We start from the raw sequence: 22,605 nt of genomic DNA, 5'->3' as shown, positions 1-22,605 counted from the left end.
AATTCATTGAAACAGTAGGAAAGTGTTTGCCAGAGCCTGGAGAGAGGCACAGGGAAAAGGGAGAGGTTGGTAAAAGGGTACCAGGTTTCAGTTGTAAGATGAAGAAAGTCCAAAATTTGCTAAAAGAGTAGAAGTTATATGGTCATACCAAACAACAACGACAAAGGTGCAAGTGTGAGGTGATGGATGTGTTAATTAACTAGATGTTGGGAATCTCCTCCCAATGTGTACATACACATCTCCAGGCTTCCCCTGCTCTCTGAAAATTGGCTTTACAGCACTTTGCTCTTCTCAAAGACCTCAATTAGCACCCGTTTTTGCTCACTAAAAGAGGATTTTCACTTTTACAAAGCAGTAATTCCTTCTTTATGCCATTTTGCCTTATGAAAGTTTTCATGGGAATGCTTTACTTTTGGGTAATGGGGAAACCTGTCCCCAAATCTTTTCACGATGTATACGTATACAAATCACCATGATATGCCCTTTAAATATCTTATGGTTTTATTTGTCGATGATACCTCAGTAAAAACAAGAAGAGAGAGAGAGAAAATAAACCACGAAAAGAATGCAAAGAGGGAAGAGAAGAGAAGAGAAGGGAAGGGAAGGGAAGGGAAGGGAAGGGAAGAGAAGAGAAGAGAAGAGAAGAGAAGAGAAGAGAAGAGAAGAGAAGAGAAGAGAAGAGAAGAGAAGAGAAGAGAAGAGAAACCAAGTTTCTGACCTGACTAAAGACAGTGACATGTTGGAATGGCAGTGGGGGAGATATTCACAACTTCACACATATTATCAGATACATCCTTCATTTTCAGCCCTGTCTTCTTCCACCCTCCGTTTACCTACTAACCCAGACTCTGTAGCCTCATCAGGGTTCTGCTAGTTCAGTCTGTGAGTATTTTAAGCTGTGACTTCCAAATCAAAACCTTCTATTCATTTTCAATCTTCTAGAACTATGTTGAAATTTCACATTCATTGGTGCCCTCTCCTGCTCCCTTTACTGTTATGGAATTTTTAATATAAGGAATTATAAAATCAAATGACAGCCAGGGCCAGGAGGAGAGAACAACTCTGTGGAGCACCACGTCGAAGACTTGTCATTCATTTGAAATGGCGACCATTATCTATCCCTTAGCCAATGGTTGACCTGTGAGAAGAAAATACAAGTGTTGTCAAATCTTTGACTTTTCAGACTTGACAGACACATTAACTTTTATGAGAAATAGTTTTTAAATGTCAGAAAACAATATTTTTCTAAACATTCTAGAGGCCAATCAAAACATGTCCCCTGGCAAGACCCAGCCCTTGGTTTGCCGGTTCTCAGTCTCTGATTTATACCTTTTTTTTTTTTTTGAAGAAAATTATTTCTCCACTCTCATTACAGTGAGCTCACAGAAAACAAGGAAAATAAGTACAGGTATTCAGTTGCCCCCAAGTTGGAGGAGTTAAATCTTATACTGCTTATGAAATCTTAGAACAACGTCTAGTGCATGGGAGACCGATAATGTTAACTCTTGTGTTATCATTGTGAGCTATTTGGAACGTCAGTTAGATCATCATGCTGCAAAAGGCAATAATAATAACTTATGCATTCAGAACCAAAAACAACAGGGCCAGGTGGCAGTTTTCAGAGGCCAGAGCAAGACTCTGCCAGCACGCTAAGGGATGGCAGACAATTGACTCTCACCTTGAAGGGGGGGAACATAAAATACCTATTAAGTAGGTGGTTGCCAAGAATACACTTTAACAAATTCTAATTATACCCTAAATCTTGGCACTCATTTCTCCTTAAGAGAACCTAGGAAAATTCCATCTCAATTTCCATGTCTCCCAGAAATTTATGTTTTCTCAGATACAACCTTAACATGCTTACATAGCATTCAAAGTTCTTTCCCTTAAACATGTGTGGGGATTGTAAAGGACACACAAACATATATTAAGCGCACATGTATACAAACACTCATACATGCACATGCACTTGCACACACACATAAACACACAAGTGCACAGGCACACTGTCATTCTGCTGCTCCACCAAGGATTCAGCAGAATATTCTAGTTTCCTGTAGAATCTCTTACATGAATTATTAGGATGTTTTCCTGGTAATTATTTGTCAATTATCTGTAACGTCACCCAGAGCTTCTGCGTCAAATATAGAAATAGCTGTCCAGCTTGTGGAGGGCACCTGTCTTTCCCTGATGGTCCTCAGGATCCTTTGTGCAGGCGTTGGTGACCATGACAAGAGTCACCTTGATTTCCAGGGTGTCCTGCTGCTTAGTAATACCAAAGCCCTCCCGCTGCTGATAGTACTGTACCACTGATGCCTTGCTTTTGTCATAATGCAGTTTTAAAAATCATCTTTAGCCCTAATTAGCCAGAGTGAGAATTCTGTCTTCTCTCCTCTGTAAGTTTACAGAAGAGGATTGAAAGTAGGGCCCCGTGGGCTGTACGTTTTAGTTATTTATAGTAAGGCCAAGGGTCCACAATCAGAAGAGAAAAGAAGCATTGCTTTTTCCCAAGCACATAGCAGCAAGAGCCCTGGATGGCTGGTCCATTACTGCTCAGTACTGAAAAGTACGCTGTGGGAACCAATGAGGGTTTTCTTAGTTTTCAATGATGGTATCAGTTGGAGAGAACCAGGCCCATGCTATCTCTTTGGAGGACTGACCTCTTGTGCCCATGTGACGTCTCTGAATCTGATTTCCCCATCTGGGAAGTGGGAAACCAAGCTCATGGGCTTGTTTCAAAAGACCAACTAGCTAAGTATAAGTATCCCTACTCTACAGGCAAAGAAACTAATGTCTCAGGATGCAAAAAGAGCTTCCTACATTGAAAAGTGCTTTACAGATTTAAGTTACTAGCATTACTATCAATCTAAAACCACTAAGATCTCCTCCCTTCCTCCTTTCCTCTTCAACTACATAAATTTGGAACTTATATCCTGGTGATATCACAAAAGAACATTTAACACTGCAGCTGGGGACAAAGATGTTCTAACCCTGGTCCGGGAAAAGTAACTTTTGGGGGAAGAAATAGCCAATGCTCTCATTTTAATGGAAGGATGATTAGAGGACCCAGCATTGCATCACTGAACCTGTGAACTCACTGTTAATCTCCTCACAGTAAAGCAGTTGAAGAGTGTTTTAATGAAAGGATAGTATATCACTCTAGGGAGGGATTCAGCTACCAGAGAGTTCTTGCCGGCAGAAGGTAACTGTGCTGAGAACAAGAAAGAGAATTCTCGGGGAATTGAAGATACTTTGACCAGTCTCAAACTTGAGTGAGCATCAGACACCCTCCTGGGGCTTGATAAAAACCCCAATTGCCGGGTCCCACCCGTAGAGTTTCTGATCCAGCAAGCCTAGGATGGGGTCAGGAATGTGCATTTCTGACAAGTTCCCAGGAGATCTTGATGCTGCTGGTCTTTCTGTCTGTACTTGTCTATGTCCTAATCCCCTCTTATAAGGACACTGGTCATATTGGGCTAGGACTAGGGCTCACTCAAATGGCTTCTTGTTAACTAAATCACCTCTTTCAATGCCCATCTCCAGATGCAGTCATGTTCCGAGGTCCTAGGGCTTAAGACCTCAACGTATGAATCTAGGGGTTTGTAGAGGGACATCACTCAGGGGGTGACGGGCCAACTCCACCAACACAGTGACTTGGAAATCTCAGCAAGTCAGGGGCCAGCAAGAAGATCCCACAAGCAGACACCCTACACATGACTACATGGAGTATGTCCGTGAATGAGAGGCTGCATGGAGAAATATTCTGGAGGAATTTGTGAGACTGTGGGAGGGTGGCACAGCCTTCAGACCTGAAGTATTCTTCAGGTTCTCTGAGTCTCTAAAATATATGTGCTGCAGAACATATTCATTTAACCAACTTTTCATAGAGTAAAACCCAAATGCTTTTTAAATGGGGAGCAAGTGTCAGCTGGTGGGTTTCTGAGTGGGGATTTATTTAAATAGGGTGGGGTAGCGATCTTTCTAGAAATTAAACCCAGAAGCTTCTGCACAGAGCCAGAGCATTCATGTTCCCAGCAGGGTGTCTCAGCCTTGGCACTGCTGATATTTTGAGCAGAACAATTCCTGGTGTGGTGGGTGACTGTGCTATGCATTGTAATATGTTGAACAGCAACCCTGGCCTTTTCCATTAGATGCCAGGAGTACCTGCCCTCAGTTGTGACAACCAAACATGTTTCTAGACATTTCCAAATGCCCCCCAAGGCAGGAGAAGACAAAATCGGTCCAGATAAGAACCACTGCTCCACAGGTTCTCTCTTAACCCATTTCTATAACAAAAATACCATAGATTAAACAACAAACATGTATTTCTCACCATTTTAGAGGCTGGAAAGTCCAAGATTAAGGCACCAATAAATTCTGTGTCTGGTGAGGGTGCACAGACTTTTTCGCCATGTCCTCAATTGGTGGAAGGGGAAAGAGAGTGCTCCTGGGTGTTTTTTATAAGGGCACTAATCCTGCTCACAGGAGCTTTGCACTCATGACCTAATTACTTCCCAAAGCCTCCACCTCTTACTGCCATCACCCTGGAAATTCAGGTTCAACACATGGATTTGGGGAGACACAATCACTCAGCCTCAAGCAGATTCTATTTCATAAACTCCAAGTACACTCTCTGCATCCTCACAGCAATTCTATGAAACTAGTAGACACACTTCTCATTGATTAGGAAGAATAGACTCGTTGATATTTGCTGACTTTCACATACCTCGGAAGGGTCTCTCTGATTCTCAAATCTGTATCTTTTACTAGGCTGTCCCCAAACTCTAGAATAAGGACAATTAAGTTCCTGTAACTAAGCGTGACTCTGACTTCCAGAATTAGGATAATGAAACTATCTCCGGTTCCAGGCCCAGAGAAGAGATCACATAGTAGGGAAAGTGAGTCCAATTTTCACAGGCAGCCATGCGTGCAAGCAGCATCATTGGGCTTCCCTGAGGCTTGTTTCTCTTGCTGCAGCCTGACAGACATCTGTCAGGTAGAAGCTTAAAGCTGGCAGGGTATGAAAAACCCTCCCAGCCCTCTGAGATTTATTGGGCAAAGCAAGCCTGTCAGCCTGTTAGTTACTGTCACGATGGTGCCAGACTGATTTTAGTTCTTTCATCAGACACATGAAACACTTGGTGTTAGCAGGGAAACCCTTTTGGGGATCAAAGACCTGTGGCTTTGTGGTTCCTTTTTTTTTTTTTAATAACGTGTCTTGGATGTCAGAGGTAATGCATTGCTTCAGAGGAAGTGAATGGGTAAGCAATTCGCCTAAAGTATACTCAAAGAAATGGGCGGAAAGCTGGCTTGGCCAAGCAAAAGAGATATTTGTTCCTTCATGTCACAACATTCATGGGACACCTAATGTGTGCCCAGTCTTGGGCCTGGCACAGGAAACTCAGTGGCAGACACAACAGGCTACATGCCCCCCGGGTTGTCCCTGACACGCTCCGGTGAGACACTTAATCAATTCACTGTAACACGATGGTGCTCAGGTGGTCAACACCAGAAGAAAGGCTAAGAAGCCATATGAAGAACAAAAGACCTAGGAATACAAATTTAAGGATGCCCTGCTTAATTAAATCATGGTAGGATATATTCTATCTGCTGCGAATTCAGAATACAGGAAACCCAGGGGCATAGAATTTTAATCCCATTTGATCCTTCTTCCTATAATCACCCCCATGGGTTCCGTTGCTTTGCTCTCATTCAATCCAGACAACTGTTTGGATCCTCACCCAATATGTGCATAGCATTCTTCCCACAATTCTTCATGACTTGTCTCATTTGCAAACTGTTAACCTACCCTGAATACTTATTTTTTATATAAAGTTTTCATTTTTAAGTAATTTCTACACCCAACATGGGGTTCAAACTTATAGCACCGTGATCATGAGACGCAAGCTCTACAGACGGAGGCATCCAGGCGCTCCTTCCTGAATAATTCTTTTTTCTCCTCGTTGTCTTTTCTTCTTTTGTGCTTCCCAAATGTTCTCACTTTCTTCCTGTTTTGGTTGTTTGTATTGCAACTTTTAAGTGTCCCATTCCCACTGGTAGTTTCTGCTTTTCTCCCAGATTTTCTAGGATGAGTTTGCATTCTTTTAGCAAAGAGACATTGAGAACCAAACAGAGTCAGACATATTATTTCTGATGCAGCTAATTTTACCTTCTTGTGGCTGCAGCAGCAACTCGGGTGATTTCAACAAAGACTTGTGTATGCGGAGTCTAAATTAAAGAAGCTGATCTATTTTGTCCTTTCGGGGTAAAATGGCATTTTCACTTTGAAGCCCCTGTCTATACAGCCCTTGGTTGATTTTGAGTTTCAGCTAATTGCAAAGGAGACAGATTAGAAGCCAACAGTGGGACTGAGCCAGTTGAATCAGTCAGTGAGGTATATTTTCTACAAAGGACAAGACAGAATTGGAGCACATAAAGCTAAGTATTTGGAAGCTGATGTTTTATGAGAGGAAGGAGAAATATTTGAACCCTGTTTATTAATAGCTTTTTAAATTAAAATAACCCAATTTGTTCTCATGACATAACAGTGATTTGGTCAGGTCATCTTGTACACCAGTCTTCCCCTACTTTGCACGGCAAGGAAAGGACAATAGCAGTAAAAGAGTGTCCTTCCCCAGCCCCCAGTTGGTGCGCACGTGTTCTGTGCACAGAGAATTGGGCTGAGTCATTCAGGTGCTCGACACATCTGATAAGAGGTTGGAAGAAGTATAAGAAACCAGTCTAGGGGCACTTGAGTGGCTCAGTCGGTTAAGCTTCCGACTTTGGCTCAGGTCATGATCTCACTGCTTGTGGGTTCGAGCCCTGCGTCGGGCTCTGTGCTAACAGCCAGCTCAGAGCCTGGAGACTGTTTCAGATTCTGTATCTCCCTTTCTCTCTGACCCTCCCCTGTTCATGCTGTGTCTCTCTCTCTCAGAAATAAATAAAATATAAAAAATAAAATAAAGAAACCAGTCTGTTTCTCCTATTTATTTTTCCATCTGAATTTTTTTCCTCCCCTTGTGGGTAACCAAGCAGAGAGTGTTCCTCAGGCATTTTTCTCCCACTCAACAGCAATGGGTAAACTCCGAAGCGAAATATCAGAATGAGCACTTCCTTTACCCTACACGCATCATCTGCTCCAACCAAACTGGCAAGACCTATCAGTTGTTGAGCACATACTATTTGCCAGACACGATTCTTAGTGCTGTCTACATTTATCTACTTTGTACTCTTATAATCCATAGGAAAATCCATGAAGTAGATCTTGACATCCTCATTTTACAGATTAGGAAACTGGGGCTCAGAGAATTTAATAAACCAACCCAAGGTCACACACATGCATACTAGGTGATCAATCTGTGATTTGAACCAAGGTCTGTGTGACTCCATACTGTCCTGAGTGTTCTTCTTGGCATGCATGTGTACAAGTCTGTGCTGCCTTTCTCTTCTTGGACCCACCATATGCATTCCTTGTGGACTGTCATTCCTTTGCATTTCCATTTATCATGTGTCATTCTATTCCCTCAAGTCTCAACTTATTTCCCATCTCTTCCACAGACCTTACCCTAGCCTTTCCAGGAATCAGAGGATTCAGATTCAGAGGAATGCCTTCTCTGAAATCCTATTGTGCTTCTTTCCTTGGGATTTCATAAATGCAATCTACTGTTGTTCATTGGTTGGGCATCAGGGGTTAGAGGCCAATATAAGCTGTTTTATCCACTGAATATTCAGATGGTTTGTGACTGTAATTTTCCGGCTACAATGCTCAATGACAGAAACTGGGCTTGTTTCATTACCCTAAGGCCTAGCAGACTAACCAACACGTAGTGAGTACTCACTATATTTTTATCAAATGAATACATATGTAAAGGGATGTTGAGGTTGAGAAAGATCAGATCTACATGCCTGAAAGCCAAAGAAACATCTTGTGAAAGTAATTTCCTGTCAACAAACATTAATCTCAGCCCTGTAGGTCAGGGTAGGAGAGGAGGGGTGGTTTTAAGTGCCACCTGATATATATTGCCCCATCCCATTAGTCACCATGCTACCCAATAACCCTAGAAGAACTCAGCTAAAATTCCTGAGACATAGAGTTTATAAAGTAAGTTTTAAAATGCTACCTTATGAGGATCTCTATAAGGTCCAGGGCACACGAAGGGCTGCTTCTCTTTAGCCCAGGCAATAGACCATGGCAACAAGTGGGCACAGGAAGCATTCTCCTCTCTTGAGCAGGTAGTCACCCTGGAGGTACAGATCCATGAGCTGTGAGAAGGAAGAAGACCACAGAAGCCGGGTTAGGAAGTGAACCAGACCTACACACGGAAAGAAGTTGAGAGGACAACATTACAAATCACTACCGTCAAGAGACATCCCGGAAGAGCCAAACGCAGGTGGGAGAACATGGTGGTCTCCCCAGGTGGCCAACAGACCAGCTCCAATACCGTGTGATGAAGAGGCCCCAGATTCTACCTAGTCAACAAGAAATCTACATTGGAGAGCACCAGAAGACACCCACCTTAGTTTTGTTACATGCAGTTATTATTGCTGAATATTTTTAATGTTTTACTTCTTCTTCAAAATATTCTGGTAATACTGTATTCATTCTGACAAAAAATTATATCCTAACCAATCAGGAACATCCCCCCCCCCCCAAAAAAAAGCCCTTTGTATTTTTAAAAGAGCCTTTAGTGCACATTCTGTTGCCTCAGAGAACGACACTTTGAGGAATCCAGGGTCAAGCTAACTTGCCAAAAACCACATAAACACGGTACCCCTAGACATCACAAAACAAAGTAGAGAGCACAACCTTTCTCAAAAGAAAACAGATAAAACATGAAAACAATCTGGCCACTGCAGGGGCCCATTTGTGCCCAGTAGAATGTCAGATGCACCTAAAGCAACAAGAGCCTATTGGACTCTGTGTTGCCAGGAAACAGATTCTTTTTTCTGTGCTCTAATGCCTTTTCACCACACTGAGAAAGCTGGCATCGTGATATTCAGACCCAGATGGGAGAAGATGACTCTTAATGACCCTCCTCTTCTAGAAGTTGAGATAGTGGTGTTCTAATCTAGACTATCCTAAAAATAATTGGGCTTCTTTTGAATCAGAGTATTGATTATAGTAGGAAATGAAAATTGGTTTGCTATCTTGAGAGCCTCCTCACAATAACATAACATTCCTTTTATGATTCTGTAGATCTTAAGTCACTAAATTCACTAGATCAGCTTTGGCTGCAAAAGCTAGAAACAGAACTTAAATTTGCATGACAAAAGGGGGAAATTTTTTTTTTTTTTTTTTTTTTGGCCAGGGAGTCAGCTGCAAATAGCTCTAGGCTGCAGTTGGCCTTAGAGAAGATTGGGGTGGGGCTTAGAATAACCAGGAAGTTCTCTAATCTGTCAAGTTGGTTTCTTTCTAGAGTTGCAACTCCCTTCCTTCAGACTGGCTTTAGTTAGAGGGTCAGAGCATAACCATTTACTGCTCCTCACTTCGTATCTCACAGCTTCCCTCATCACCAAAAGGGAGACCCTGGAATGGCCTGGCTCATCTTGAGTCCCATGCTCACCCCTACGCCTAGCAGGTGGTTTTCCTGTGATGCAAAACTTCCACCAGGAAGTTTCCAAAATGAAAGGGAATATAATTCTAGAAGTAGGGAAGGCAATCAGGTGGGTATAAATAATAGTTCTCCAGGGGCACCTAGGTGGCTCAGTCGGTTAGTTTGAGTCCTGCATTAGCCTCTGTGCTAACAGCTTGGAGCCAGGAGCCTGCTTCAAATTCTGTGTCTCTCCCTCTCCCTCTGCGCCTCCCCAGCTTGCTTTCAGTCTCTCTTTAAAAAAATTTTTTTTTTTACATTTAATTAGTTTTGAGAGACAGAGTAAGACAGAGCATGAGCGGGGAAGGGGCTAAGAGAGAAGGAGAGAAAGAATCTGAAACAGGCTCCAGGCTCTGAGCAAGCATTCAGCACAGAGCCTGATGGGCTCGAACCCACAAACCGTGAGATCATGACCTGAGCGGAAGTCGAATGCTTAACCGACTGAGCCACTCAGTCTCTCAAAAAATAAATTAAAAAACAAAAAAAAAATTAAAAAAAAATAATGGTGCTGTGTACCATTGTATTCTGAAACTCTGATTTAAAAAAAAAAGGAATATTGGGGTGCCTGGGTGGCTCAGTTGGTTAAGTGTCTGACTGCGGCTCAGGTCATGATCTCACCGTTCGTGGGTTCGAGCCTTGCATCGGGCTCTGTGCTGACAGCCAGCTCAGAGCCTGGAGCCTGTTTCAGATTCTGTGTGTGTGTGTGTCTCTCTGACCCTCCCCTGCTCATGCTGTCTCTCTCTCTCTCTCTCAGAAGTAATTAAAACATTAATTAAAAACATAAAAAGAATTTAAAAAGGAATATCATAAATTTAAAATTAATTTGATGTACTTTCTAGGAGCTTTTACCTGGATTTCAATTTTCTTGCTTTTTTAACCCCTTTTCTATCAATCCAGGCAATTAAGAAACTGCTAAGTGCTTTGTAAGTGCAAAATAGAATCTTTAAACAAATAAATAAGCAAGCACACCACACACTTTATTTTAATGCTGTATGTTCTTTTCACTATATATAGTCCAACCAATCTGCATCTCTTGCTCTATACACACCATTCATCTTTGCATGCAGGTTGCTTTCTCTAGGATGTTCTTTTTCCTCGCTTCTATCCATCTTCACCAGTCCCTTTTTTCAAAATCAAGCTAGAAGCTCACCTTCTCCATGAAGCTGTCTATGGTCACTCTTCTTTTTCAGCTACTCAGTGCTTTTGTCACAGCATTTCCTCTATCATCTTTAGTTTGTTCTTTTAATCAGGAAACTCCCCCTTCTGTGTGTATCAGAAACCCATCTCCTGAAAATGCTAAATCCAGAGTCTAGGTGTTGAAAGCGAATGAGTAAGTTACACATGACTTCCACCTACAGCTCAAAAAGGAAAGAGATACCAAGGTAAATAAATATCTAAGGGGATACTAGGGAGAAATAATACACTATTCTTCATAAAGCACTGTCATTAAAATGAACATCGCTCAATAGCAAATACAGTTCTGAACCTCAGTTTATTTCAGGCAAAATTCAGCCATGGATTACTAGCTGCCATGATGTGCCAGTAACTGTGTTAGACAAAGAGGAGAAGGAAGAATTTGCTTATCAAAAAAGTCATAATTTTGCAGAGGTGAAAGATTATGCTTCTGGAACCCCTGAATTAAAGGTGTGTTGGAAAAGATATGTAAGTATAGGTGGAAGAGGAGAACTTCCTCAATTTCCCTGCAAGAAATAAATCTTTGGCATATTCCCATATAATGGTTTCTCTCTTTGTGTTTCTCCTTTCTACCTCCTCCTCATTCATACTCACGCTCTTACCTGGACAGAAACTATGCCTATTTATATTTGTTTCCATAGAGCATTCATTAATAATTTATTAAATGGGAGAATGAATGAATGAATGAATGCTGACATAGGTTGCATACAGGCAGTATAGTCCCTTATACACCTTGCTCAAAGGTTGGTATTTTATTTTGTAAGTGGTAGATAGGCATCATAGCTTTCAAAGGAGAGAGTCAAGATCAGGTTTGTATTTCATAAAGAATACTTGTGTGTAAGCAGAATTTGTATTGGTCGAGGCAGGGAGAATCTAGAAGCTGTTATAATATTCTTTTTTTTTTTTTGAGATAGAGAGAGAGAGAGAGCAGGGGAGGGGCAGAGAGAGAGAGGGAGAGAGAGAATCCCAAGCAGGCTCCAGGCTGTCAGCACAGAGCCCGATGCAGGGCTTGAACTCATGAGCCGTGAGATCATGAGCTTGAGCCGAAATTGAGAGTTGGACCCTTAACCAACTGAGCCACCCAGGCAGCCCCATAATATTCTGAACAAAAGATGATCAGGGACTGAACTAAGACACTACTAATGGGAATAAAGAAGCCAGGACAAATATTTGCAAGACAGAATGTGGTTTCTGCTTGGATATGGACATGAAGGAAGAGTCCAGGATAGAGCAATTTTGAGTGAATGAAAGAATTTGTGCCATCTCTTAAAGATGGTTGTAACAGGGCTTCTTCTTGTGCACACGGGGGTAATTGATAGTGTAAGTAGCACAAGCCCACGTAATCGGCATCCGTTGTCAATGCCAAATTTTTCTCACCTTTGAAACAACACCAGCACTATGACAGACTTGGTTCAGGTATTTCATTAACTGCCACAGTACTTGTTAATTTTATAACTTACATAATTATTCCCTTTTATAAGTGTCTTAAATGTCAAGGCTCCTGAAGTAACGGCAGAGCAGCAAATTAAGTAACTTGTACTGAACTTACAAAGTCTTAACTATTTGGGCAAACTTTTAACACCAGCAAGTTTACAAATGCATATTATGAATCCTTGGGCTCTCCCCTAAAAAAGTTGCCTCTAACAAGGTGTAACGATTTCATACAAGTTAGGAGATGATACACAAGCATGAACTGGAGTGTTATTTCATCTCAGTCCCCTACAGAAGTGACCCCCTCCCCCCCCATGACAGGCTGGGAGCCCAGAAGCCCTTTTGTTCTAAGGAAGAATTTCAAAAGGAAAAACTGAGCAGATAAACTCAAACATTTCAGATCCATGAATAAGACCTGAAGGATTAGGAAGTAGATGTTGTCAGCCTGTTTCAATTCTCACCCCCATATCAGTCCAGATAGAGAATGCTGTAGGCTGGAGAGGAAAAGATAACAGAGACAGAAGAGAGACAAGCCATGGGAGTTAACCATTAATGAGAGAGGTGGGGAGGCTGTGTCCTAACCCCTCCTTTCTTCAGGCTCAGCCTCCATAGGGAGCCAGAAATACTTTCAGCCCTCCATGTAAGTTGTTGGATTCGAAGTTAAGAGAACCTGGGCCTCAATTTTCAAGTGAAGTCCTTGGAAAGCAGCTGACTATGCCAGTTTGGTGTGGCGTCACAGAGAATAAATGGAGAGGGTTGGAGACAACCCAAGACGTTCCTTAGGCCCTGGAATCCGTGGAAGTGCATCCAAAGGTTGTTGCGGCCCCTCAGAATGGGTGCACCAGTTAGACCAAAGACCGTGTTGGTGGGCTCTAGAGGAATTACGGTGGCCTGTCCAGTAGGGCTCAGCTGAGAATGCTGTTAAGATGCCATTATGGTGGAGATAAGCCAGAGAATCAAATGAATGGACAATGCAGGCCACCAAGATGAACCCAAATCATGAAGCAAACCTGTCTCCACCATTTGCACGCCCTTCAAAGCATAGCATTAACTCCAGGAATAAGTGGGGTACAGCTGAAGAACCTCAAACCTGAAATGACAGCAACTTAACATAACTGAGTTTCCCTGGTAATGGCTACATTAAACGTTTGCATCTGAAACAGTGGGAGCCTGACATAGAAATTAGGTTTTGACAGGCAAGTGAAGGAATTTACACATTTGCTGACCTGAGCAACAGTAACGGTAAAATGTATACACAAGTTTATAACATAGAGATAAAGCACAGGAACTCCAGAATGGAAGCCAGCTCTGGCAGTTACCAGCTATGTGGCTGTGAGCATGTGACTTATGCTGACATCCGCATCTGACTCCGACTTCTGACGTTTTTTCATTACCAAGTTTAAGCCTTTGCACATGGATCTGAGTGGGCTCAGCAAAAAGTTCCCATCCTGTGTTCCTGGTCTCTTTTCCTGTTCCATATCTCTTCACCCAAGATTTTTATTTTCCAATTCAAGGCTCTGATTTCCAACTGTGCCTCTTTCATGTCTTCCCAACCCAGAACCATGCCCTTCCCACTACGAACCCAGGCAAGGAACCCTGTCCCTGAAAACCCAGTCTCTGACATCACTGTTGGAGTAGCCTTTCTAGAGGGGATGGTCTTTCAATTTAGTCTATCCTGCTGAGTATAGAACCACAAAGATTTTAAGAGAATAAAGAAACTTAAGAAGGGATTGGATTAGATGGTGCTTGTAAAGCATTTGGTGTTAAAAACTTTATATGTCACAGCTGTTAATAGAACCCTTGTATGTACAGCAAGTTCCCAGAAAAATAAAATAATAAGGACAGAAAATATTCATACCAGCAAGGAACATTAGTACTGTCAGAAGGTACAAGCTGAAGCCCAGAGAACCGAGTCACGAGCAGCACGTGCAGAAGCCAACTGTGCTGTAGTGTTCTCATCACCTTTGGATTGATCTTATTTGTCTTAGTAGTTGGTCTTTATGCCAACTTTCGCAAGATCACTTGGAGTGCAAATTATTTCATCATACAGAAGCCTACACTCTACTTACCTCCCTGTGTCTGTCCCAAACATCTCCAGGATAGCTACAGCCTTTTGGATTCTCCTTCCCCAGTTCCTCTTCCTTTCCCCCAGAGTGACTCGGCATCCTTAAGTTGTTATTTTTCATTGACATGAGTTTCCTTTATTCTTTAAAACCATGAGCATGTATTCCTAAACTATACGTGTATGTGTGTGTATGCATATATATATATATAATTTGGTTTTATAAGTATTTCAGCTATGTATATTCCATTTGTTTGTTTAAATCTTTACTTTCTACACAAAGGATTTGGGGTGGCTTATATATAATAAAACCAGGAATCACTACATCACAGGAAAATATAAATGAGTAACAGAAAGAATACAAATAAAACTAGCAAATTGAGACTTGGGAAAAAGAAGAGAAATAAGCAAAGTGATTTTATTCATAACGAAATATAATAAAACTGAAATCCTATCAGAATATTATAATTTAGACATGTCAGGTTCTTCAGATTTTTGTTTAAACGATGGAGGGTTTACCAGCATATGTACTGATGTGAAGTACCTCCCTGGTTTCTCATGAAATGAGGACACTGTCTTCTGTCTCCCATCTCCTCCTAGAATGGTCCACCACTGGCCTTCATCTTTGGAAGGAGAGGTGTAATCACTGATGGAGAATATAATCAAGGTGGAGGGCAGGGTTAGTAACACCAAGAATAATTGCTAAGACTTACCGAACAGTTCCTAAGAATGAGGCACTGTGATGAGCTCTATAAATACAATTTTTGATATAATGCTCATGACAACCTCTGGAGCGGCCATGCTTCATGGAAGAGAAAACTGAGTACGATGTAGACAAGTCAGGCATTTGCCCGAGATTAAGTGGTTAGTAAGTGCACTTCCAGATTTGTTGGGTTGATTGATACCCAAGTATGTTGTTAAACAACTATACCAGCCTCGTTGGAATCCCTGAATTCATTCCTCACCACCTCCCATGCATTTGTAGCTTATCTCTCAGAGATCAGGTCCCTAGCCATAACCGTGCTAGCATATTTCATTAATAAATTTAGACTCCAGGTTTGCCCAATTTCTGAATGGAACCAGATAATTTTTAAGAGGTGACAATGTGTATTCAGGCCATCATGCACCAATGGGTGCCAAAGCCCTGGCAACTCTCAGACACCTGAGAGAAATTTCCAAGAGAAAAGCTAGAATCTCTTCTGTGACTTCAGGACCAACTACATTAGATTTAAGATATGTTATCCTGCATATCATGGATCCTGGAATCTAACCACTATGCCACTGTGAACAAGATGTATCCTTTCAAACTCTTGGAAGATTGTGCTTCTTTTGTTTAAGAAAAAAAGATAGAAAATATTAAGAACTTATCCATTTTACTAGAAAATATTTAACATTGAGAGTACCTCAAGAGGCACATCTGAAAAATCCAGAAATAGATATTTTACATTTTATATTCAGCCTATTTTCCTGTACTTAACTGATTCCATTATTCATGTTTTCCACACCCAGAAACTTACTGATTTTTTTTTCTTAGTGGTTATGCACTTCAAGAATGCATAGTTATTAATCAAAGGATCTGTTCTTCACTTAGCCAAGCTATCCATGTTAAATTCTTTTCATCTTTTCCCATAAATCAGTTCTTCCAGCTCCTTCATTTTTATGACTCATGTCCAAGTTCTTTCCAATTTATCTGAGATGTTCACAACTTCCCAGTGTTACATATCCCACAGAAAGGGATACTTTACTTACATAAACACGACATTATGATTATCTCATTACAGTTAAATTGACATGGATATTTTTTGCTTTCTGTTGCTCAACTCAGATTTAATTTGCTACATTTCAAGATGGAAGCTTTTCAGATTTGGCCTCTTTATTAAGAATCCATTTTTGGTTGCTCATTGCCTGCTTTAATTTGGGATGAGACTCTGACAGAAATAAGACCCTAGTTGGGTGTTTAAGAGTCAAAAAGGTCTAGGAGTCTGAAACATTTGATTGAACTAATTCACCAGAGTTTATCCCAATACCAAAAGCAATGAGTCTAGAAATTCAAGATCCCTGCATTTACATAAATGGATAATCAACAAGTCACAGGATTGCTTTCAGGTTGCATTAATTCAGGCATCTGCATATAGCCCCTGTCTCCAATAATTTTCAAGACACCCAAGGTCCAAATGGCTTTCATAGTACACAAAGGTTAGTGGCAAAAATATTTTTCTGATAGAATTTCTCTGGCAAGATTTAGCTTAGGAGCCAAACTGCATATCCTAACGAATCCTCCACTATTTAACATTGATTGTTAATAATCATACAGCCCTGGTCATTTCTTCTTTTTCTTCCTTGGTCTGATACATAGGCATTCTTAGCTCTACTAAACGATGGAAACGAGACATGAAGCATGATAAAAATACCCTTTATTGATTTTCTACTGTTTCAGAGCCCTATACTGACAGTTTAGTATTCTTATCACCAGTTCTGGTCTTCACATATTCAAGTCTGCTTTCCTTGCACCTAGATCTAGCACAAGGTACTGTAAAAACGCAAAGAAAACTCCCTAAGTTTTCAGCTAACTAAAATATGGTTTGATGCCACCTGTAGATTTTATTTGCTAAAGCTAGTATTACAGTGCTTGCCTATGGACAATCAAGAATGAGATGTAAGTGGATCACCCTTATGGGGATAAACGTGGCAGGAGGGAGAATTAAGTATCATCTAGAACCAGCCTTCACAGTGCATTAGGAATGGATGTTTTCTGTTGAGACTCCAAATACAAGTCTAATTCCTACTAAATATGCTAAATCTTAAGGCAGAGCTTTGATTACTTATTAATGCATTTGCCAATCCGTTGGAAAACACCGCAGACACACTGTAATGAAATCCTGCTATCTAAGAAAATGTACAACATGTGATTATATCACTAAGGTGGCTCTTCTGAATAAGAAATGAGAATGTACCAATGCATCAGTGATCATGAAGATAATTTTGTCTTGTCATCAATTACCTTTTACTTCCCCACATTACCACAAACTGCAAGCAAATCTTTAATATTATTATTTAAATCAGAAAGATAGATAGTTTGACGTACAATGAGGCCAAAATTTCTAATGGGATCTTGGCTGTAATTAGTGATTACTCTCTGGCTAGAAGCTTCTGGATGTTTTCTATTGTAGCCTTAAACATAATTATCAAAGAGTCAGGATCCATCTCTGGCATGTTCTAAATGAAGCAGAGGTTACTATTGCTGGCTGGATTTTTATTTAAGAAAACTTTGATTAACTGAACATTCAGGAATTGGAGATCCTCTGATCATAAGAATGTTATAGGCCACTCAAATATGAATGTTAATAATGAATGTAATATGTCTTTAGTAATTAAGGTTCTGGGTGTGTTCAGAGTCAATACGCAAGACATTTCACTGGTGACCCCAGTACAATAATGTACCTGTGCATGCTGTAAAATTCCCTTTTTATTTCAGCTGGTATGACAATCATGCCCTAATTTCTGTCATTTATCTTGTTCTGCAAAAGCATAGAGTTGAAAAACATCTAGTTAATTAACAGGTCTCATTAGCTTTTTACTGGGCAATACTGAGTGTCATTCTCTCAATATAACTTAGCACCATTTTTTTGCAGCATGACCCACACAGAAAACAGATGGTAGAGTCGTCCCTAAGGATGACAAATTGTGGCAATCGTTAAAAACGTGAAGAGAAGGAAACTCAAGGCCTATGACATGTCAGATGGCTTCCAACCGTTATTTCATTAATCCTCAAAGCAATCTTGCAACACTAAAAACATTATTCCCAAGTTTTGAGATGAGAAAACTGAGATTCAGCAAAATTAATCAAATATAAGCTGTCCAGAAAAGACAGAGAAAGTGGGGTCAATGGTATAGCCATAAAAAAAGGAGCATCTCTCCTCCTTGAATGAACTCTTCCAGTAGCTCTGTTGACTGTGAGTGAACATCTGGAGAATTAGAAGTATCTGAACCAAGCCAATAGAGACATGAAAACAGGAAGGTGCCTGGCATTGGTAAGGGACTCCTAGGGAAGCCATGTCTGTCATAGCAAGCCCCAAGTTTGCCAAGTTGGGGCACAGTAAATGTTCAACACACTTCTGTAACATTTCCACCCAAGGTGCTAAATACATACCTGAAGGTCTATGGTGAAAGACCTCCCTCGGTGTTTCTTTAACAAGTTTTGCTTTCCAGAATTAGAATTCTAAAGGAGCAGGAGATGAAGAACCTCATTCCCCAAGAGAATTTCTGAAAAGAGGCTGTCAGGAGAGCTGAGCAGCCTGAGCAGAAACACAGCAGGCAAAAGGAATNGCTTTCCAGAATTAGAATTCTAAAGGAGCAGGAGATGAAGAACCTCATTCCCCAAGAGAATTTCTGACAAGAGGCTGTCAGGAGAGCTGAAGCAGCCTGAGCAGAAACACAGCAGGCAAAAGGAACGACTTCAGGGTGCGTTGAGGCACTGCTGTGACAAAGCTGTCTCAGACTTCGGGAGACAGTACTTAACAACCCCAGCAGTGTGGCAGGGGGAGCTGGGAAGGGGCCCTTGTCAAGCAAAGGCTTCAGGCCAACACCACGGAGTGATAAGCTCTACAAAGGGCTCTGGCCACACATCAAAGCACAAACAAATCCCCTCTCCAAGACATTCTGTGGAACACTCAAGTCTCCCAGCCCTTCAAACTCAAAGGAGGCAGGGGTTTCAAGACCTAGCTCGTTCATGCCTACATCCCACTTGTAAGGGCACCCCCTTCTTTATGTGTATGCAGGTTTGGACTCTCAGTAATTGCAGGCTCTAGGAACGTAGCAAATCATTCCCGTGCATGTATGGGTGAGGAGATAGGGAAGGCATGCAGATACACACGGCATGTGTAGGGCTGTTGCGCAGGGAGCAGGAAACACAGACGTAATAATGGATTGCCCCTCCTTCCCGGCTGCCCCGGGCTGCCCCGGGCTGCCCCACGTTCCCACGCTCTGTTCTCTCTGCCCCAAAGCAGACTTAGGCCTCTGTAGCCCTAATTTATCATAATCTGAATCTTCTCTTCTTTTATCCCTAATCCTACCACTCCTATTAAAAAAAAGAGAGAGAGAGAAAAGAAAAGATTTCTCTCTATAATAAGGATTTGGAACAATTGCTTTGGGCTTATTTTCTAAGATTGTGAGAAAATGATCACAAAAAGAGCAATTTCCTGCAAAATTTACATTAATTGCAATGTAGAAGGGGCACCTGGGTGGCTCAGTTGATTGAGTGTGGGATTCTTGGTGTCAGCTCAGGTCACGATCTCACAGTTTGTGGGAGTGAGCCCCATGGGGGGCTCTGCACTGATAGCGGGAGCCTGTGTGGGATCCTTTCTCTTCCTCTCTGCCCTTCCTCTACTCGTGCTCTCTCTCTCTCTCTCTCACTCTCTCTCTCTTAAAATAAATATATAAACGTAAAAATTTTTTTAAATTAATTGCAATTTAGAAGAACCTAGCATTTCTCCTTTTCACCATATAAATTCATCTTCAACCACGTCAGAATAATTTCAGAACTAAAATTCATTCACCCTCTTTGACAACCTCCTGTGTCAGTCTCCAGGAGGAGGATTTAATATATATGATCTCAAGTATTCTGTCCTCAAAACAGCCCTGGGAAGCAGTTCTTATGACCCACGGTTACAAAGAGGGAAACTGAGGCAAGGAACATATAAGCATCCAGCTATCTATCCTACAGCTGGGGACTGGGCAAGTTGGGAAATAGAAATCAGACCCTTGGGACTCTAAGCCCAGGGCTCTACATTATCCTTTATTTTTCTCTAAGTCCACATTGTACAGGACTTTTTTTTTTTTAAAAGCTTATCATTCTTTCTAGTTTTAAGGAATTTAGAAAGTCATTAAAAGCCAAATTGAAGGCTAACTCTGTACAGAAAGTTTTACTACTTACAATCAGAGAACCTAGATACTTCCACCAAAAAATAGATGATGATAAAATAACACCTTACTTTGGAGCCAAATTTTTGTAAATGTGAGGACTTTTGTAAATGCTTCCATTTCTTTTCCTTACGTTTTCTTTATTTTTTAAAATGCTTTTTAAAAATGTATCTATTTACTCTTGAGAGGGGCATGCACATAAGTGGGAGAGGATCAAAGAGAGAGAGAGAGAAACCCAATGAGGCTCCACAGTGCCAACACAGAGCCAGATATGGGGCTCAGTNCACAGAGCCCGACACGGGGCTCGAACTCACAAACTGCAAGATCATGAGCTGAGCTGAAGTTGGATACTTAACCAGCTGAGCCACCCAAGCACCACAATACCCCCTGCTTTTTTTAGTTGAGTAGCATTTCGTACGTACTGAACACCCTTGGCCTGTGCTCCCTTGGCAAGTGAATGAAACAATTTATTCTGTGCATGAAGTCAGACCAAACGCCTGAAGAAACAAAAGTCAAAGGAAAGAACCTATGTGTTTGCTTGAATCATCAGCGATTGCCTCATTGTCACCCTTCTGAACCCAAATGATTGTGTGCAATGCTCAGAGCATCAGGCCTGGAAGGCCCTAAACTCTGGGTTTGTTGGAAGCCTCTCAACCCAGCCTTGACCCGAGCTTATTAGCTCTGTTCTCACGTGCCAAACCCACAGGACCTACACGGGCTGAGGTCATCAAGTCTNGCTCAGTCTCACAAACTGTGAGATCATGACCTTAGCCAAAATCAAGAGTCAGACATTCAACCGAGCCACCCAGCCACCCCTAATGTTTCCATTTCACTCAATTGAAACGTCCCCCAAACTGGTGGGCCCTTCCTATTTATTTATTTATTTATTTATTTATTTATTTATTTATTTATTTACTACCCCTTGCTTTTTCTATTTTTTATTTTTTAAATGTTTATTTATTTTTGAGAAAGAAAGAGAGACAGAGTGTGAGCGGGGGAGGGGCAGAGAAAAGGGGAAACACAGTATCTGAAGCAGGCTCCAGGCTCTGAGCTGTCAGCACAGAGCCCGACACGGGGCTCGAACTCACAAACTGCAAGATCATGAGCTGAGCTGAAGTTGGATACTTAACCAGCTGAGCCACCCAAGCACCACAATACCCCCTGCTTTTTTTAGTTGAGTAGCATTTCGTACGTACTGAACACCCTTGGCCTGTGCTCCCTTGGCAAGTGAATGAAACAATTTATTCTGTGCATGAAGTCAGACCAAACGCCTGAAGAAACAAAAGTCAAAGGAAAGAACCTATGTGTTTGCTTGAATCATCAGCGATTGCCTCATTGTCACCCTTCTGAACCCAAATGATTGTGTGCAATGCTCAGAGCATCAGGCCTGGAAGGCCCTAAACTCTGGGTTTGTTGGAAGCCTCTCAACCCAGCCTTGACCCGAGCTTATTAGCTCTGTTCTCACGTGCCAAACCCACAGGACCTACACGGGCTGAGGTCATCAAGTCTGCTGAGCACCGCACCCTCTTGAGGTTTTTAGATCCGGGCAGCAGACTCTGACTGGGCAGGCAGAAAATGAGGCGAGGGCTGCGTCAGGTAGTTCCCAGGATCGCCGGGCGTGCCAGGGAAGCCGAATCGGGGCTGCGCCGCCAGGACCCGTGCCCGAGGCTGTGCCGCAGACCTCGTGTGACGGAGAAAAGGCTACTGCCACCATCAAGCCCTGGGCACTATGTTGTCATTCCTGTGCCAAGAACTAAGCCTCACGGTCATGGCTACTGCCCGTGGTGACAGCAAGAGGGGGACAGAGAGCGAGCGCCTCTATGACGTCACTGGCTACGGAGTCAAACACTGGAGCGGGGGATCTGACTGGCGGAGGTCCGCCGCGTGCCTGTGGTGGAACACAGGGGTCGTCCCCAGATTTATAAGGCCACCCGCCCAAACTCACAAGGCAAAGAGTTCCCGAATGTTAAAAGGGAAGACTCATAGATGTTAAGAAAAATATAATGTCAGTTTCTTGGCGCGATAAAATAACAGGTTCTAGTTTTGAATTGAGAAAGCAAGAGAGTGAGAGTAACTTCCCTAAATTCCTAACAACTAAACCAGGATTGGATCCCTTGCATTTGTATTCAAAAGCCCATGCACTTTCAACTAAGCGATGCTGTCGCCTTGTTTTAGTAAAATAAGTATAGTTCAGATTCAATTCTATAAACAGCACAGTGATCATTTTTAACTAAACAATGTCAGAGACAGAAATAAGACATCTTAAGCCGGCGATTGTGTTCAAATAGGTTTTGATAATCCCAAACCAAATCATTGCTGCCGTTTGAATAAGCTACCTGCTTTTTGCCTCTTTGGGTAAAGTATGGATGACACATTGAATCAAAATAGTGCAATTTTATATTTGTAACA

At 41.8% G+C, this 22,605-nt stretch overlaps 2 long non-coding RNA genes across 2 annotated transcripts; both read right to left on the bottom strand.

Annotated features, from left to right (window-relative positions):
- Positions 1-528: 528 nt before the first annotated feature.
- LOC144230794 (uncharacterized) lies at positions 529-10,887 on the bottom strand. The gene is made up of 3 exons (XR_013334874.1): positions 10,741-10,887; positions 8,121-8,262; positions 529-1,138 (listed from the first exon to the last, which is right to left on the bottom strand). It is a non-coding gene; the product is annotated as an uncharacterized LOC144230794 (long non-coding RNA).
- Positions 10,888-14,681: 3,794 nt separating this feature from the next.
- On the bottom strand, positions 14,682-21,972 carry LOC144230793 (uncharacterized). Its single transcript, XR_013334873.1, has 3 exons — positions 21,684-21,972; positions 17,719-17,795; positions 14,682-14,923 (listed from the first exon to the last, which is right to left on the bottom strand). It is a non-coding gene; the product is annotated as an uncharacterized LOC144230793 (long non-coding RNA).
- Between the last annotated feature and the right edge of the window lie 633 nt (positions 21,973-22,605).

This window comes from Crocuta crocuta, unplaced genomic scaffold, assembly GCF_008692635.1.
Source record: "Crocuta crocuta isolate KB4526 unplaced genomic scaffold, BGI_CrCroc_1.0 scaffold3, whole genome shotgun sequence".
Classification (NCBI taxonomy): domain Eukaryota; kingdom Metazoa; phylum Chordata; class Mammalia; order Carnivora; family Hyaenidae; genus Crocuta; species Crocuta crocuta.
This window is presented reverse-complemented; position numbering and strand designations above follow the sequence as displayed.